At 37.5% G+C, this 17,726-nt stretch overlaps 1 pseudogene; it reads left to right on the top strand.

The window, feature by feature from the left end:
- Positions 1-3,196: 3,196 nt before the first annotated feature.
- Positions 3,197-17,726, top strand: part of LOC102871681 — a 37,766-nt pseudogene continuing 23,236 nt past the window's right edge.

The following is a 17,726-nucleotide window of genomic DNA, read 5'->3' as shown; positions in this document are numbered from 1 at the left end:
TTTGGGCATGTGACCAGGAGGGACCAGTCCCATGTAAAGGACATCAAGTTTATAAGGGTGGAGGGACAATGCAGGAGAAGAAAAACCCAGATGAGATGGATTGACATAGTAACTGAGGTAATGAGGGTAAGTGTATCAGAGATAGTGGAACTAGCTCAGGATAGATCAGAGTTCAGAGCTATTATATATAGCATCACTGTGAGTCTCAGGTGTTTTGATGGCATGTAACAATAACAACTACAAATAAATGAGTATCATTTTATAATTACTCTGTAGTTTACAGCTAGTTTTAAATAGTAGATTACTAAATCAATTAGAACGATATATATTCTCCCAGTGTTTATTTAGTTAAATTTAGAATATAATAATATCACTATTTTGAGTCTTAAGTGATACTTTATAAGCCAAATAATTAGCACTGGAAGAGGTCCTGAGGCATTTGCTGCAGAATATCAAGGATTGCAGATTTAAATATGGATTGAAGCTCACTATCAAGAAAACAAAGATTCTCACCACTTGGCCGATTTGCAGCATCATGATAGATGGTGAAGAGACTGAGATTGTTAACAGCTTCAGTTTGCTTAGCTCCACAATCAAAATTCTTGGTACCAGCAGCCAGAAAATCAAGAGACAACTTGCATTGGTTTAGTCTTCTGTCAGAGTACTCTCCAGAGTACTGAAGAGCAGTTTAGAGACTAAAGTGCACATGATCCAGGCCATAGTCTTCACAATTACTATGCATTAAAAAGCTGGACAATGATTAGATATGATAGAAGGAGAATTGATGTCTTTCAGTTGTGGTGCTGGAGAAGAGTATTGAATATATCAGAATGCTAGGAGAACAAATAGGTTTGTTCTGGAGAGGGGGAAACCAGGCTGCTCCTTAGACACAAGGCTTCTGAAGATCCATTCTGACATATTTGGGGCATATTACAAGGAGGGGCCAGTCCTTGGAGAGGAACGTCATATTTGAGCGAGTGGAGGGACAGCATAAGAGAGGAAGACCCTTAATGAGAGATGGATTAGCTCAGTGACTAGGTTAACGCGGGTACGTGTGTCAGAGATAATCAGGTTGGCTCAGGATATAGCAGAGTTCAGAGCTGTGGTAGGATAGTTATGAGTCACAAGTAACTTGATGGCACCTAACAACAACAACAGCAACTCTGAAATTCGTAGCTGAAGTCCATCTTTAAACACTAAGGATCAAAAGTGAAGCAATTTCCAATGTCTTAGCTGTACATTACACCATCTCCTTCTGTAAAATCCGAGCTTCTGCCATACTTATCCCTCTGTCCCTGTTAGGCCTACTTCATGTGTGGACATTCAGAATGGTATTATTACAGCATTATTTGCAACAGTTACAAGCCACAGATGAGTATGTTAACTATTTCATTGGGAAACTATGTCTACAGTAAAAAATGACTCTTCACTGCTACATTGAATCTAGACTAGGAGAATGATAAATATCTGATAGTAAAGGATTTCCCTAAGTATGGTAACTATTTTTACAAGATAAGTCCTTTGCAGGAACCCTTGCAGCCACGTTTTCACAAAAGATATTGTTTCTTATAGGCAGCATGCTTTTAAGCTGGGGCAGCTCCTGCACCTGCCGGATATTGACTCAGCTCCTTGTACCTGAGCTGCTCGACTCAGCTGGCAAGCCGTGGGTTCTTTTTCATCTCTCTCTGTCTGAGTAAGCTGGTGTCAGATGTGGCTATGGTGGTCATGTGAGCTTGATTGTTTAATAGCTTCTGGGGTGGGGGGACCAAGCCAGGTGGGCAATATATCACTCAATTTATTCTGACTTACAAACCATAACAAAAAATAATAAACATTCCTCTACAATAAAAAAAAGTAAATAAACAAAAGTCTCCTGTGCCAAACCAGTTGGGGGGGGGGGGAAAGCAACAAAACAGTCATAGTACTATTAATGTTATTGCTCTAATATGCTCTAATAATTTTTCTATTCTACTGAACAAACTTCTGTTTGATACTATTGCTATCCATTGTTTAAGGTTTTATATTAATAAAAACACAGCATCAGAGAAAACCCAGTGATTAAAAGTTGACATTCTTTTTTAAAATTTTAGTTTATTAATTTTAATGAACATTTACAGAGATTTTGGATTTCCATTCATTTATTATTGCACTTTTTTCTCTACCCCCTCCCCCAGTTCAGTTCTCTCTTTGAAAAGCAAAAGATAAACTTCTGCATTGGTATACAGTCCCCCAGCCCCCGCCCCACCCCACCCCGAATGCATTCCACTATACAACCTTAATTCTGGATTCCTGTGATAATCATAATAGCTTATCATATATCGCTTTTAAACTGTTCTCTCCCTCATCTGTTTAAATTCAGTATGCATAATCTATCCAGTTTTTCTCAGTCTTACCCCAACCCTGATGTCAGTCCCATTCTACAACAGTGGCACTATGCAGTATTTGTCTTTCTGTAACTGAGATATTTTACTCAGAAAGCAAATGTTTTAAGTTCAGAGATCCCTCCACCCCCATTCCATTGGACGCACAGTGCAGGAGAGGGAGACCCCGGATGAGATGGATTGATACGGTGACTGGGGCAATGCGGGTTGGTGTGTTGGAATTAGTGAGACTGGCTCAGGACAGGGAAGGGTTCAGAACTGCTGTACATAGGGTCGCTATGCATTGCAGGCAAATCAATAGCACATAACAACAACATACTATGACAGGTTTGGAAGCAGGAATGACATCCATTTCCTACATAGCATGCCTCTGGAAACTCTATTAACGTTGATAAATGTCAGAATTGTCGAGGGGCTTCAGGCCTTTTGTTCATAGGGTCTCTATGAGTTGTGCTCAACTCGAAGGCAATCAACAATATTTATCTATCTAATAGGGAGTTCTGGTGACCTACTGGCAAGAAGCTGTGTTGCAATAACTTATAGGTGGCTGACAGTTGAAACTCACTCTTCTAAACATTTCATTGTGAGTAAAGCATGAGAATGAACTCTGAGCTGTGGTCTTTGAAATGAGGTCCTTCAATTGAGGCTTGGAAACACATCATCAGGTAAAGGGAGGAGGAGGGAGCAAGAAAAAGACTCTTCTACTTTAGACAAGCATACAAATGAAAATAAGGTGGTTCCTAGATAATTCATAAAGAATTTATGAGGGTAAGATTAACTTCAAGGAGGTAGCCTGTTGATCTCTTTGAGTAATGATGGCGATGGAGGAAGGCTTTGACCGGTGCTTTTTAAGTAATCATCAATTGTCAGGGTATTTAGAGCTTTCAGATCCTGTCATCACAGATCAATTCGACCAAAGTCTTGAGATTAGTTTTAAAAAAAGTTTAATATTTCTAAAATTATTTTCTATCTTTTGTACCAATGTAGTTGATATGTTCGTAACTAAAATTAAATAATAAAGAAACTAGGAGAATTAAAGAAGCATTATTTTATATCCCTTTTTAGGAAAAGGGAATTTTGAAGCTGCTTAAAATTTTCAAGTTATTTCTGCTCACATAATATGATTTATGTAAATCTAAATTATGCTTATATTATAAAAACTTTAATAAAAAGTTATAATATAGGCTCTAATAATTATATGCCACTTAAAAATTAGTCTATATTTATCTGGGAGATAAAGCACACACACATATAATGTATGTAAAAAATATGTCATGAAATGCAATGATTTTTTAAAATAAGTATTTTATTTTCAGTTTCTCCATTGTAAGCATTCTTATATTGATTAATATCTATCTTGGGAGGAAAGTGTTTCAAGAAGAAAAAGAAAACACAAATTAGGATCCTAGGAGATTCTGAATTTGAAATGAAATATTTAAAACAGGTAAATTGCAGGCTATGTCTAACAAAAATATTCACATGTAAAGAAAAAAATTAAACTAGTGCTCCATGTTTAAAAAAAAATCTAGTGTTCTCACTGAATAATAAAGATCTGGAATTCACTAAAGAGTTAAAAGAGATAATTAACTGATAGCTGACTTCTTTTCATGACCTTGCAGACCTGATGTATTCAGATCACTCTCGTTGAGGACATTGATTGGGGTCATCTCTGTCACTGTAGGTAGTGGATAGTTGGAAAACCCCCAGAAAGCCAACTTTTATACCAATAGAAGTATAGTACTTTTCCATTTTCTAAATTGAAAAGACCAGCTTTTCCAAACTTATTTGAAATGTAGCTAGAAAGCCTCTGTAATATAGTAGAGTCTATAAGCACTGGTGATGAATGTAGCATGAAGAATGGACATACTCACTGGTTAGCTTTCCACTATTATACTTTATTTGATTAGATCTTTAAGGCCAGGAATTCTATTAATTAATTTTCAGAAATTCAAGCCATCCTGGTCAGATGGATGGTCAGAGAAAAAGTAAACTTTAGGCTGTAATGAGGTCATCTGGTAGGAAGGCAGGTACTCCAGTGAAAGTAAGAGGTTTCTGGCCTCAGGCAAAGTTAATCTGAATTCAGATTCTACTATGTACTAGTTGTCTTTTCAGGACTGGACATGTCTCCAAACCACTCTGCACATTTCTATAAGAACAATAATTCCTACTTCATTGCTGTATAACTCAAGTCATTGCTATAACGTCAGAAGTGACTCAGAGCTGAACTTCAGGTTTGATTTTTTTCTGAGCCTGTAAATCACACGAGAAGAGACTGTCATTTTTTCTCAAGAGCAACTGAAGGATTGATTCAAACCTCCAGAGAGGCACTATCTTTGGTTTAGCTGCATAGTTCTCTACAAACTGTGCCATCAGAGTATATATATATTCCCATGTATGTGCGTGTACATATATATGTATATGTGTACATGTATATCTTATCTTGGGATATAACAGATGGATGATATAATGATTAAATAAGTCATGAGCATGAAGTGCTTAGGTCAATGTTTTGTACCTTATGAGTACTTAATTATTATTATTCATTAGCATTCTATTTGGAATTAATTGGCTTCTAATCAGAGCAAACCCAGGGCTCTGAAAGGAAGAGAACCTGGAAGTGCAGCTGATAAGGCATTGATAATGTGGGAGGACATCTAAGAATTACTGTGTCCATTATACTCAGCCATGCATAGCTTCTCTTGTGCCTTGCTGGCATTCTAAGTTGGACTGTACTTATTTCCACCCAGGATTTCATGATGATACATAATAAAGTTCTGTAGCCACTGAGTATAGAAATGAAAGGTTAATAGATTGGGATTTTTTTTTTCTTTTTTGTTCATTTTTGTTACATTCCAAACCAAAGTCTTTCCTTGCTTGCTTTCCTGGTTTATATTTGGAAGTTGACTTCTCTGTCAGGTTTGAGTAATAAAATAAATATAAATTACCCTGATACAGAAAAATGAAGACCCCCTCATAACTCAAAAAGTGAGACAACTATCCTTGGATGACCATAAATTATGACGGCCTGTTTCTGAGTGCCTGCAGTGTTGGAACTGACCCACAGCTGACCTTTCAGGGTGTTTTCAGAGGCAGTAAACCACAAAGGAAGAGATTGTTCATGCTTCTCCCATGGAGCATCTGATGGATTTGAACCACGTGCCTCTGGGATTACAGCATAGCTTCTTGCCATGAAGCCACAGAACTACCATGGTGGCCTAGAACTAAAGAATAATACTGCTAGCCCAAAGGAATGCAGTTTGAATCCACCACCTGCAGCAGAAAAATGGGCAATCTCTTTCCATGCCATTTACAACCTTTGAAAACCCTCTTGAAAGTAAGATATGAGTCATTTCTGATTCTTGGCACATAACAATAGTATAATCAAGATGCAACCACTGCCTAGACAATCTGGGCTGCAACTATTACCTACAATCATGTCTTTTCATTAGAAAAATTTCCCCTTGTCCTCTAAATCAACTGGGAGTTTTGGAAAGTTCATGCCCCTGTCTTTTATATTCTGGCGCATAAACAAAGCTCTTGCTATTCACCCCCATCCTAATTCTGAGAACGGATATCAGTGGCAGCTGGCAGATACAAAGCTTTGTGATTATAGTTTCTCCATTATAAGTTATTATATTGTGATTTAATCCTTAAAGTATTCATTTAGTTTTAAGAATATATATTTGAAAAGTGTGCTGAAGAGATTGAGGTTGTTAACAGCATTAGTTTATTTGGCTCCACAGTCAACGCTCTTGGTACTAGAGCCAGGAAATGAAAAGATGAATTGCATTGGGAAAGTCTGTAGTCAGAGACCTCGCCAGAGTACTGAAGAGCAATGGCATCAGTTTGGAGGCCAAGGTGCGCCTGATCCAGGCCATAGTCTTCACAGCTACTTGCTATGCGTCAGAAAGCTACACAATGACTAGTGCTGATAGAAAGAATTGAAGCCTTTGACCTGGGGTGCTGGAGAAGAGTATTTACTGTCAGGAGAACAAACAGGTTCATCCTGGGGAGGGTGAAAATAGGCTGTTCTTTAGTGGCAAGGATTCCGAGGCTTCGTCTGAAATATTTGGGGCATGTTGCAAGGAAGAACCAGTCTGTGGAGAAGGACATCATGCTTGGGAGAGGGGTGAGACAGTGTAAGAGAGGAAGACCCTCAATGAGATGGATTAATTCAGTGACTGGAGTTTTGGGAGTGGTTGTGTCAGAGACAGTAAGACTGACACAGAATAGTTTCAGGGCTATTGTAAATAGGGTCACTATGAGTCACAAGCAACTTGACAGCACATAACAACAACAACAATACCTTAGAATAAGTTACTACATTATATAATTTTGAAATATTATTTCTCCAGATATAGGGATATTTTTAGTTATATCTCTGAGTTTGTGTGTGCACTGTGAATAATTACTTATATTGTAATCTTATTTGAAAACATTTATAAAACACATATGCGAATGAAAACACAAAACATCAATATAGTCTCCAAACTGACTAGGTTATAACTTGGTTATCTATTAAGTCAAACTCTGCCATGAATCAGAACCACCTCATAGCTGAGTCTTCATTAGGCTGCAAATACTGACTGCTCTTGTTTCTCCTGGTGGATTTGAACCACAAGGGAGGAGCAGCTTTGGGGTTATTAGCACAATGTCCTGTGGACTAGGCCATGAAAGCTCCTTTTATATCTATTATCAAAATAGAATTTCAGGTAAAGAGCACATTTAAAATAAGTTTGACTTAACCATGTTTCTTTCAGTATAAATTACAATTGGAAAGATCCTAATAAAATTACCATTAAAATTTTAAATTACTAAATTGCTTCTTTGAAGTTGTTTTTCAAGGAATTTCAATATTGGTGAGGATCATCATTTACCTGAGTTACCTATTAACAAGAACAACAACGCAAACACGTAAGCAAGACACACACATTTAGATTAAATATCATTCTTTCCTCTGTCACTTCACCTTCACCCCCATATAGATTCTTAAATTTCTTTTCATCTTTAAAAATTACCTGAAATTTAACCAAAGGATCTTATCACTATCTCATATTTTAATTGAGTTGAATACACCAGCCAATCTATGACAAATCATATGAAAACTATAATGCTTTAGAAAAAGAACAGTACAATACCACTTGATTATTACACTATGAGATGCAAATCAAGAATAATCAAAGCTAAATACAAGACTGATGGGAGGTCCAGTCTTTGAAATCAGCCTCCTATTAATCACAGGTGTGACCTTTTCATTAAGGGGCACTTGTTGGAGTCATTGACACAGTTACAACATTCATATGTGTGAACTGTACTCCTTGGTATTCATGCACTTGGGGAAGGCGTAGTGAAATTAGATTCTCTCCCTGTAGGGGGTAGACATTGACCGCTATTCAATGCCAACGATTGTCGGTTAAAGTATTTCATGAAGAATGGCTTTTAAACTGCTTTTACTCCACCATCAGTAATGTCAAATGCAATCTTTGAAGAAATATATTTAACTAGCAGTAATTAATTAAACCTCTCATAGCAGCAACTTTATCCAAGCTAAATTATTTCTGAATATACACAAAGGAGTCATCAGGATCTACGGTCATGCCTTTTAAATCATCATTTTCAAAGAGGTCCATCTATAATAGTTAGAAAACAAAAACAAAACATTGGTCTATGGGGAATTCTCCAAACAATGCAACAGTGTTTTTCTCTATGCCTTTATGCCTACATAACTCTATATGTATTGTTCATTCAGATGACAATGCTCTCCAAACTAATTCTTCAAATACAGCCTAAGCTAAAGGAAATGAAAAATAAACTCCAATAACCATAAATAGATATGATGCGTTGACAGTTCGTATTGCATTCTTTTTTGATACACTCATTTTTGTGCATTATGTAATGGTTTGAATTTAAAAATCAGAACTGGAGTCTTTTGTCAGGGTATGTCCCTGGTGTTTATTTCTTACATGGGACATCAGGCATTGAACAGCAAACACATTCTTTTATGTTGGCTGACATTTCACCTGAAAGTCCACCGCAGTTAGCTTGTTAACACAATTCAGGATATATGGTGAAGTAGTAAAAAGATTCCCCATAGCCAAGTAAAAATCAGAATAGGGGGTTAAAGGACCAGGGCTGTACTTAGATCAGATCTGAACTTCAAGTTCAAACATAGTTTAATAGTGAATCCAAAGTTGTAAATGCAAAGTAAACGCAATGTGAAAGTTGCTTTAAACCAAGCATGAAAGACCAAAGAGTCAAAGTTGAGATTTCCTACATCTGGTTTGAATAACTTTTCTAATACTATTAGACAAATGACTTTTTGTTTTATTTTGTTTGTTTTAAAAATTCATTATCATTGTCATTGTGGCTGCAACCTAATCTTCCTTTTAGAGTTTTTGGGATCATTTGTTTAGTAATAGACAAAACTTAGCGATGACTTTGTTAAAAAGTATAAGCTAATTTCTTGCATTAATGTTTGAACAGTGATGTAACAATATAGTTGAATTAAAATATTCACTGTGATGATAAAAAAAATTGTAAAGGTTTTTTTTCCTATTCAAAGAAGTATGGCAAAGTACTTGCCCCCATCGTTTCTGACAATAATAAAGGATAATTCACCCAGAAATAACAGTTAACGCGCGAGGCTACAGGATTGAATTAGCATTATTATTAGCACCACATTTCAGTTCTGAGAGCTTCTGAATGAGGAAGTCACTCCGTGGAGTATTTAAGCATCAGTGACAGTGCCAGGGCACTGTGCAAAAAGAAACCGGAGGAAATCCACAGGGCTATGAACACGAGCTTTCTGCTAGTTCACTTCTGTGCAGCCTTCAGAGGATTCCCTGAGAGTAAACACCCGTAATTAATTCCCAAGCAAAAGAAGGAAGGAGAAAATTTCCACTTACAGCATCTGTTGTCCTTTGTCCATGCGTTGGAGTGAAAAGGGCTGTTCTTCTGTTCTTACCTAGCTCAAGGTTGCCCTGCGGATTAGGCATCAATGTGAGCGGCAAGAAGCGTGTTGACTTTGTGAGTGTCCAAGGAGCAGCCCATTGCACTGCTGCTGGAGCCGGTCAGGACAAAGTGCTAAACTTCAGCGTGAGAGCACAGCATCTATTTCCCCTGAGGCTCTACCATTTCACCTACACCTGGGCGGATCTATCAAGCTTCATCTCTATTAGAGCTATTTGACTCTGTGGTTTAAGAGCGAGGAGGGGGTGGGGTGGGGAAGAGGCTTGCCGTTGTCACACTTGTTTCCTATTAAAGAGCCTTACGGTGGATTGAGTAATTGTGTACGAAGGTAGTCTGGCTGGCAGATGTGTGCAGCCCCAGCGGAGCACTAGATTCAAGGCAGATGGGCTGTACCAGGGCGCAAACAACATTGAGAGAGAGAGGCGTGATTAAAACAGCAGGCCTCTGTACAGGGCTGCAAGTGGGGTAGCAGTAAAGCTCCTGGGAACCAGAGTTCCCCAAATGATATTGCTCTGAAGCAAAGAAGGCAATAAATCCAATAATAGTAATAATAATAAAAAAAGACGTTCAGATAACAAAAAAATATGAAATATTTATTATATGGACTTCAACTATTATGAAAGATTAAATGAAGCACCCCTCCCCTCAATTTTCTACAGAACTTAATTAAAACTACTAATCATGGGTCATTGGTGGTTATTGATAGTGTTAACGTGATGGATTTGAAAGTGATCCCTCTTTGTCCTAAATAAGCCAGGGTTATCTTTTTAATCTGAATTAAATTGCTTTAAGGAGATTACACTGTCAGGCCGATTGACATACTAATATTGGGTATTTTTAGAAATGTATTTGAAGCCAATAGTTAAGAAAAATGCCCTCTGATAGATAGGTTTTTCTGTGTAGCATGTATTGTCCTAGGCACTTTAACCAACAGAAACATGGAGGCACCAGTGATTTGACAGTTAAAAAAGCATAAGTAATATGGATGGTTATATTTAAATTATTAAAGTCAGAACAGTTTGATCTATTTTCCTGTATTGTTGAAAGCTATGTTCCTGCATTAAATAGCATTCAGCTACTACATTAAAAGCATGTAAAAGACAGAAAACTATCAGAGAAGGAAAATTCAAATATTTTAGTTAATACAAAGCAATAGGGGAAAAAGTGGTAAGAAAACACTTGTCAGAGGCGGAAAATTTGTGAGACCAGGAAAAACAAGACAGTCACATCAAGTTCTGGCTATTACAGATGTCAAGGTGTTGTTAATAATAAAGATAACAATACTGATTGACATTTTACCTCTTAGAGGCTCTCCTCAAAAGATCTTTACATACATCTTTCCTTTTAAGCCAAACAAGGACTTTGTAAGGTCAATAGTACTAGAACTGCTCCCTACCTTTACTTTTTTATTACAGAGAGGTTCTCAGAGAAGCTACCATACTCAAGGTCACACTTTCCTATGACTTGAAAGCTTAGTTTAATTATATCTGTCTCTGTGTCCTCACTCCTCTTCTCATGATATAATCTATTTGTAGAATATTTTTTATTCTACACAAAATAGAGTTACTATCAATGATTTTCTTTCCAAAAAATTAGATTGCTCTAGGAAGTTGTAATACATAATTTGATAAGTTTAACTTGGTCTTGCTCATGCAGTTAATAGAAGTATAGTCTAGTCCTTTGAGAGAATTTCTGCAAAGGGAATTTCTAAGAACCCATAAAGGAAAGAATTATCTGAAAGCCTACATTTGAAAATGTATTTGACACTTTTCCTTCTAATTCCTTTTCCATGAGTAATTGTCTCTTAATGTCTCTAATTTGTTGACTAAAATATGAGTGGATGAAGAATAAGACTGAAATTTTAAAAATTTGGTATCTGATTATTTTAATATTTAAGTGAGTATATATATTTGTTTGTATAACTCAGACATTACAAGTATGCATTGCTACTCAAGTTGGAGAAATATCCTTAATTTTCAATGTTTTTTCATGTTTCCATTAATTGACTAAAGCCTATTGCTTGATTAATACTTTATCATTCTTACCTATTTTAGAGTTTCTACTTAACAGAAGCTTTTTGTTGTTGTTAGCCTTTGTGTCCATGGTTTTTGTTGGTGTTAGGTACCATCAAGTTGGATACAACTCTTAGTAACCTTATAAACAATAGCTCTGAGAGTCTTCCTTTCTTTTGCTGACCTTCTATCTTTTCAAATATTGTTTCTTTCTCAAAGGAATAGCTTCTCCTAACAATGTGCTTGAGCTCCGGTGGCCTACTAGTAAGGAATTAAACTATCAGCCCAAAGGCAAATTATTTGAATCCATCAGATGCCTATAGAAGATGGACAGTCTCCTCCCAAGCAATTTACTGCTTCTAAAAACATACTGGAGGGTCAGCTATAAGTCAGCTTCTATTAGATGATACACAACTCTGCCACCACCACCAACACACCAAAAATATGTGAGAAGATGCTTCACCATCCTTAACTTCAAGGAGCACTCTTGCTGCACTTTCTCCAAGAGTAAGTGCTTGAGATTTACATTTAGAAAGGGGGGAGAGAGAGAGACAGAGAGAGAGAGATAGGGAGACTGACTCTGACTTTCTAAAGTTATAACAAGAGAATTGGCTTCTATTGGTGCCCATCAAAGCCTCTTTTCAGAATTTCAAGGTAAAGAGAGCTGATGAGTATACTCACTTCTGGTGGCCACCTGGATACATTTGGTGAGCGGAAGTAGGAGGCAAGCAGCAACAAAGAGATAGGCTGATATGGGCATGTTCTAGCAGCACTGTTGACCTAGCACACCTAGATGTATGGATAGCACAAAAGGGTTGGTTGGTTGATTGAGGAGCAAGGAGTCACGAGGACTCTTGATTCGCTGACTTGGTTTCATGCGAGGGCTAAGGCTGAATGAAGGGACCAGTTGGTCTGGAAAACAGGAAAAAGTATGGTTTCTTGAGTTTGCAGCTGATGCTCATTCAGACCTAGCCATGAGTGGCTGACCAGAACCCAAGCAGAGGAAGAAAAAGATGTTCCATGCTATGAGCCAATGTTGATTGCTGCAACTTAATTGCTTACTCTGAACTGTACATTGCTTATGGATGCAGATACTCAAAGTTTCCAAACAGAACAGAAGATTCATCAGACAAAAGGGACATGATTGTCCCCTCAGTGTACTGGTTTGATAGGGACGAACAAATTAGAAATTGGCTGTCTAAAATGGAGATTGTATCGCATTAGGTATGAAATTGATGTCTTACATACTTTTATAAATATAGTTATCATAAGGGGAAAGCTAATTCTTAAAATATGAATGTTAAAGGTTAGAAAAATCAGGTGTTAAAGGTTTATTGTTCAAAATGGCTTCCCTAGCCATTTTCTGACTTTGCCATGTGATTAAGTGGGGATATGTAAATAGGCTAGTTAACATATCCACAAGACTTAAGACTGAAGCACCTGCAAGCACATTTTGGAGACTGTCGTGACTATGTTCTGCCACTAAACTGATTTATACAACTTCCTCAGTCTGGTTCTGTGTGGTCTGTGAGCTATCATAATGCATTTTGATTTTTTTGGTTTTTTTTTTCTATAATTATATTTTATTAATTTTCATAAACATTTACAGAGATTTTGGGCTTCCACTCATTCATTGTTGCACTATTCTCTCTGCCCTCCTCCCAGTTTGTTCTTGTCCAAATGCCACAGTGCTTGTCAAAGCCAGTTCTGATTAATCTCCTTTGTCAGTGTGTCCTTTGCCATTCCCTATTACTCCTCCCTGAGAGACTTCACCCTGAGTCATAAGGAAAAGGGGACGGCGTATTCTCTTAGCTACTTCCTGCTGAAAAGGGACGCTGTGGGTTTCAGGGTGAAGATCTTCTCTCACTACTCTAAAGGGCCCCTTTGGCAGTAGGAAACACATAGATTATTATGGAGATTGATTTTGGAATTCAGATGCACTCTTATTGATTGTGCTTGGCTGTACATGTACATATCCTTCAAGATGTATCATGGGGGTGTTGCAACCTAGAAGACACAAATTTGACTAACAAGTTATAAGTACATGAGTCCAAAAAATTATGGAAAAGTAAAAGAAAAGATTCTTTCATTGTTTTACAAACCCTCCCCCAGGTCCCCTCCACCATGCAGGCCTCGCTCTAGTCTCCTGTGATGACAGAAATACCCAGTTACATCTCTCTTTTAGACGGTTCTCTCCCTCCTCTGCTTCAGTGCAGTATACATTATCATACCCTGAAGAGACCATAGCTGACATCCAAGCAGATATATGCACACCCATGTTTATTGCAGCTTTGTTCACAATAGCAAGGAGTTGGAAACAACCTAAGTGCCCATCAACAAACGAATGGCTAGAGAAGCTGTGGTATATTCGCACAATGGAATACTATGCTGCATTAAAAAACAAGGAACTCATGCAATATTATTCAAAATGGTTGACTCTGGAGAACATTATGCTGAGTGAAATATCCCAGTCACAAAAGGACAAATATTACATGATGCCACTGTTGTAGAATGGGACTGTCCTTGGGGTTGGGGAGACACTGAGTAAGATGGGTTCATAATGCATTTTGGTGCCAGTAAAATAGTAAGCTTGGTGTTGGGATGAGTAGGAAGAAGTACAGGCACACAAGGCCCATGTCTGACTTTGTAGAAATTGGTTTTGTGTTGTTGATGTTGTTGATGGGGACAATTCTCTTTTGTGAATTTGGTTAATGTTAGATATGGGTGGCACCACATGGTCATTGTGCTTTTTATAAAAAAAATATGTGAGAAGAAACTTTGCCATCCTTGTCTCCAAGAAGTACTGTGGCTGCACTTTCTCCATATGTATTTTTTTTTCTCTTAGCAATCTGTGAGATATTCAGTACTTTTCAACACCACAATGAAAGGCATTGATTCTTCTTTTATCCTTAGTCACTTTTCAGGTCTCAGATACATATACGGTAATTAGAAAGACCATGACTTGGATCAGGTGCATTTTGGTATTCAACTAACAGCATTATTCTTCAGAACTTTGGAGAGGTCCGGACATCCCAAGGCTGTATGACACCTATCTCTTGACTACTGATACCAAGAGTGTGGATCATAGATGCAAGTTAGATCAAATAATTTACAATTTAAATATTTTTCCATCTACCATGATGTCAAGGAAATCTCATGGTTTAGTGATAAGGATTTTGCTGCCAATCTAATGGCATGTACCTCAAATCCACCATGTGGTCCATAGGAACACTATGAGCAATCTCCTTTCAAGAGAAAACCCACTGGAGGGTCAGTTATGTGTTGCTTCCAATTTGACAGTAAACAAAATCATCATGGTGTTGCCTATTGGTCCAGTGGTGAAGATTTTTGTTTTTGTGATGTTGATTTGTAATCTGTATTGATGGTTGTCATTCTTGATCTTCTGCAGCAAGTGTCTCAAGCCTTCCTTGAGCCTGCAATGATCCCATAAACAATAGATCAAAACTTTGCCCAATTGTGGGTCATCCTCATGCTCTAGTATGTTCTATCCCATTGTTGTAGTAACTGGGTTAATCCTACTCTTTGAGGGTCCTCCTTTCCTTAACTGACTATCCTTTCCAAATGGTGTCTTTTTCCAAAGACTTAACCCTTCTGAAAACATGCCAATAACATGCGTGACGAAGTTTCCCTGTCCTTGTCCTAAAGAGTACTCTACTTGACTTCCTCATAGCTGCCCTCTAGAACAGAATAGAACTATCCAAAGAGTTTTCAAAGGCCTTAAATCTATACAGGAGCAAATTCCCTCTTCTTTCTCCTATGGTACAGCTGGTAGGTTTGAACCACCAAGTTTGTGGTTGGCAGCAGAGCCCATTCCTAAAACATGTTAAAATAATGAGAACATTTTAAAAGAAAGCTTAAAATTACATGGGGCTGTCCCCATATGATAATGAACTCCTGGGAAAGATTATCTATCTTCTTAGCATTAAGTAGTCATGAAAAGATGGTTAAACAGAGAAATGGCACAGATGAAACACTATTTTAAAAGAATAATTCTGGAAACAATAAGGCAGATAGATCTCAGAGTGAAAAATGGAGACTACAGGTAACCTAAGTACTGTAGATGCTCATTAATTAAAGATTAATTGTGAAGAAAAATGTGACATCAGGATTGGAGGAAGGTTATCAATAACCTTCTTTATGCAGATAAACAATCTTGTTTGTTAAAAGTGAGTGAGGAAGATTTGAAGCACTTGCTGCTTAAGGTTAAACAGCACAGCCTTCAATATACATTGCATCTCAACATTAAGAAAACAAAATTCCTCATCATGTGGCAACGTCATGATAAATGGAGAAAGGATTGAGACTATCAACAACTTCACTTACTTGGATCCTCCACAATCACCACACTTGGTGCCAGCAGTTAGGGGATCAGAAGATGTATTGCACTGGGATCTGTAGTCAGAAACCTCTCCAAATTATTAAGGAATAATAATGTCAGTTAGAGGACTAAGGTGTGCCTGATTCAGTCAATTGCTATGCATTTGAGAACTAGACTATAAATATAGATGAGAGAAGAAAAATAGATGCTTTTGAATGGTGGTGTTCAAGAAGAATGCTGAAGAATGATTTTGGCATGGACTGCAAAAAAACCAAAAAAAGACACCCCCCCCAAAAAAAAATACCAAACCCACCCAGATATGTTTTGGAGAAGGAGCTGCCAGACTGCTCCTTGGGGGAAAGGTGATGAAGCTTACCCTCACATACTTTGAGCATTGTTTGGAGAGGTTATTCCTTGGAAAGAGATAATTTTTGTGGAGGTTGAGGGGTAGCAAAAGAGAAGAAGACGCATGGCCAGGTGACTCAACATGATGATAGCAACAATGGGCTTGAGTGTGTCAGAGATTCTGAAGATGGTAAGGGATAGGACAATATTCAGATAGGTTGTTCATTGGGCTGCTATGAGTTGTACTCAAGAGCACCTAACAACATAAAAACATAAATAAGTGTAGCAGACAACCATTATATGGGGCCAACTAACACCTCTAAAAAATCTTCCATACATTATAACAATTTCTTTAATTGTAAGATATGCCTTATCAAGGTGGTTGTTATTGGTAGGTGCTATCAAGTTGACAGCTACTCAAAGATCTTGTAAACCTAGCTGGACCTTGTTCTATCCTGCCCACCTCACTATAGCTGATATGGGTGAACTCATTATTACAGTCACTATGTCAATCTATCGTTATAAAGTTCTTCCTCTCTCTCCCTGGCAGTTGACTTCTCCCAACTGGATGTCTTTTTTCAGACTGATCCCTGACAACATGCCTAAAGTATTTGAGATGAAGTTTCATTATCCTTGACTTTAAGGAGCACCTTAGTTGGACTTCCTCCAAAACAGACTCATTTATTCTTTTGACATTCAATGGGATATGCAACAATCTTTACCAATACTACTAGTCAAAGGCATTGATTCTTCTGTCATCCTTATTTTTTGTCCAACTTTAAGATGCATATAAAGCAACTGAAAATACTATGACCTGGGTCAAGAATACGTTAGCCTTTAAACTGACATTCTTATGCCGTGTTTGTCCTCATGTGACTGAATTATTTCACTCAGCATAGTGCTTTCAAGATTCTTTCATGATATATAGTATTTTACAAAATTGTTATTCCTGGTTTTCATTGTTTTTGATCATTCTTCTAAGCAGTATAGCACTGGTCTATCCATTTGCTGTACAGAGAAACTCGAGGTTGCTGTGATGGTAAACACTGTGACACTGATGTATCAAATGCGAGAATGGTTACTCATGGTGGACAGGGTTTGGTGGAACTCCCCATTTAAAACAAGCTTGGAAACAGGAGTGGCATCCACTTCCAGAACAGTTTACCTCTGGAAACTCTGAATTTGGAGAAATGATGAAAGTTATACAAGTGTTCAGGTCTTTCATTCATAGGGTTGCTATGAGTTGTCAATAACTCGATAACTCGATGGCACTTAACAACAACAACAACAACAACAGTGTTGCATAGTATTCTGTTGTGTCAATGTACTAAAATGCCACAATCTATTTATTTGTTGATGGAAACTTGTGCTGTTTCCATTTTCTTGCTACTATGAGTAATGCTGCTGTGTCTTAGTCTTTATTTCCTTGGAGTATATTCTTAGCAGGCAAATAGTTAGATCAGATGAGATTTTGATGTTTAGCTTTTTGAGGAAATAAGAAGCTACATTCCAATTTCTCTGTGCCCTTTCCAACAGTTATTGTTTGCTGTGTTGCTAAAGTATACTACTGCTGCTACATGAGATGATATCTCATTCTTTTTTTTTATTATTAATTTAGGTTGTTTATTTTTCATTTCAATGAACATCTACAGAGATTTTGGGATTCCATTCATTCATTGT

The sequence above is a fragment of the Elephantulus edwardii genome, unplaced genomic scaffold (assembly GCF_000299155.1).
Source record: "Elephantulus edwardii isolate Elephantulus edwardi_28Jun2011 unplaced genomic scaffold, EleEdw1.0 scaffold00183, whole genome shotgun sequence".
In the NCBI taxonomy this organism is placed as follows: domain Eukaryota; kingdom Metazoa; phylum Chordata; class Mammalia; order Macroscelidea; family Macroscelididae; genus Elephantulus; species Elephantulus edwardii.
Note: the sequence above shows the minus strand (reverse complement) of the source record. Positions and strands in the feature narration are given on the sequence as shown.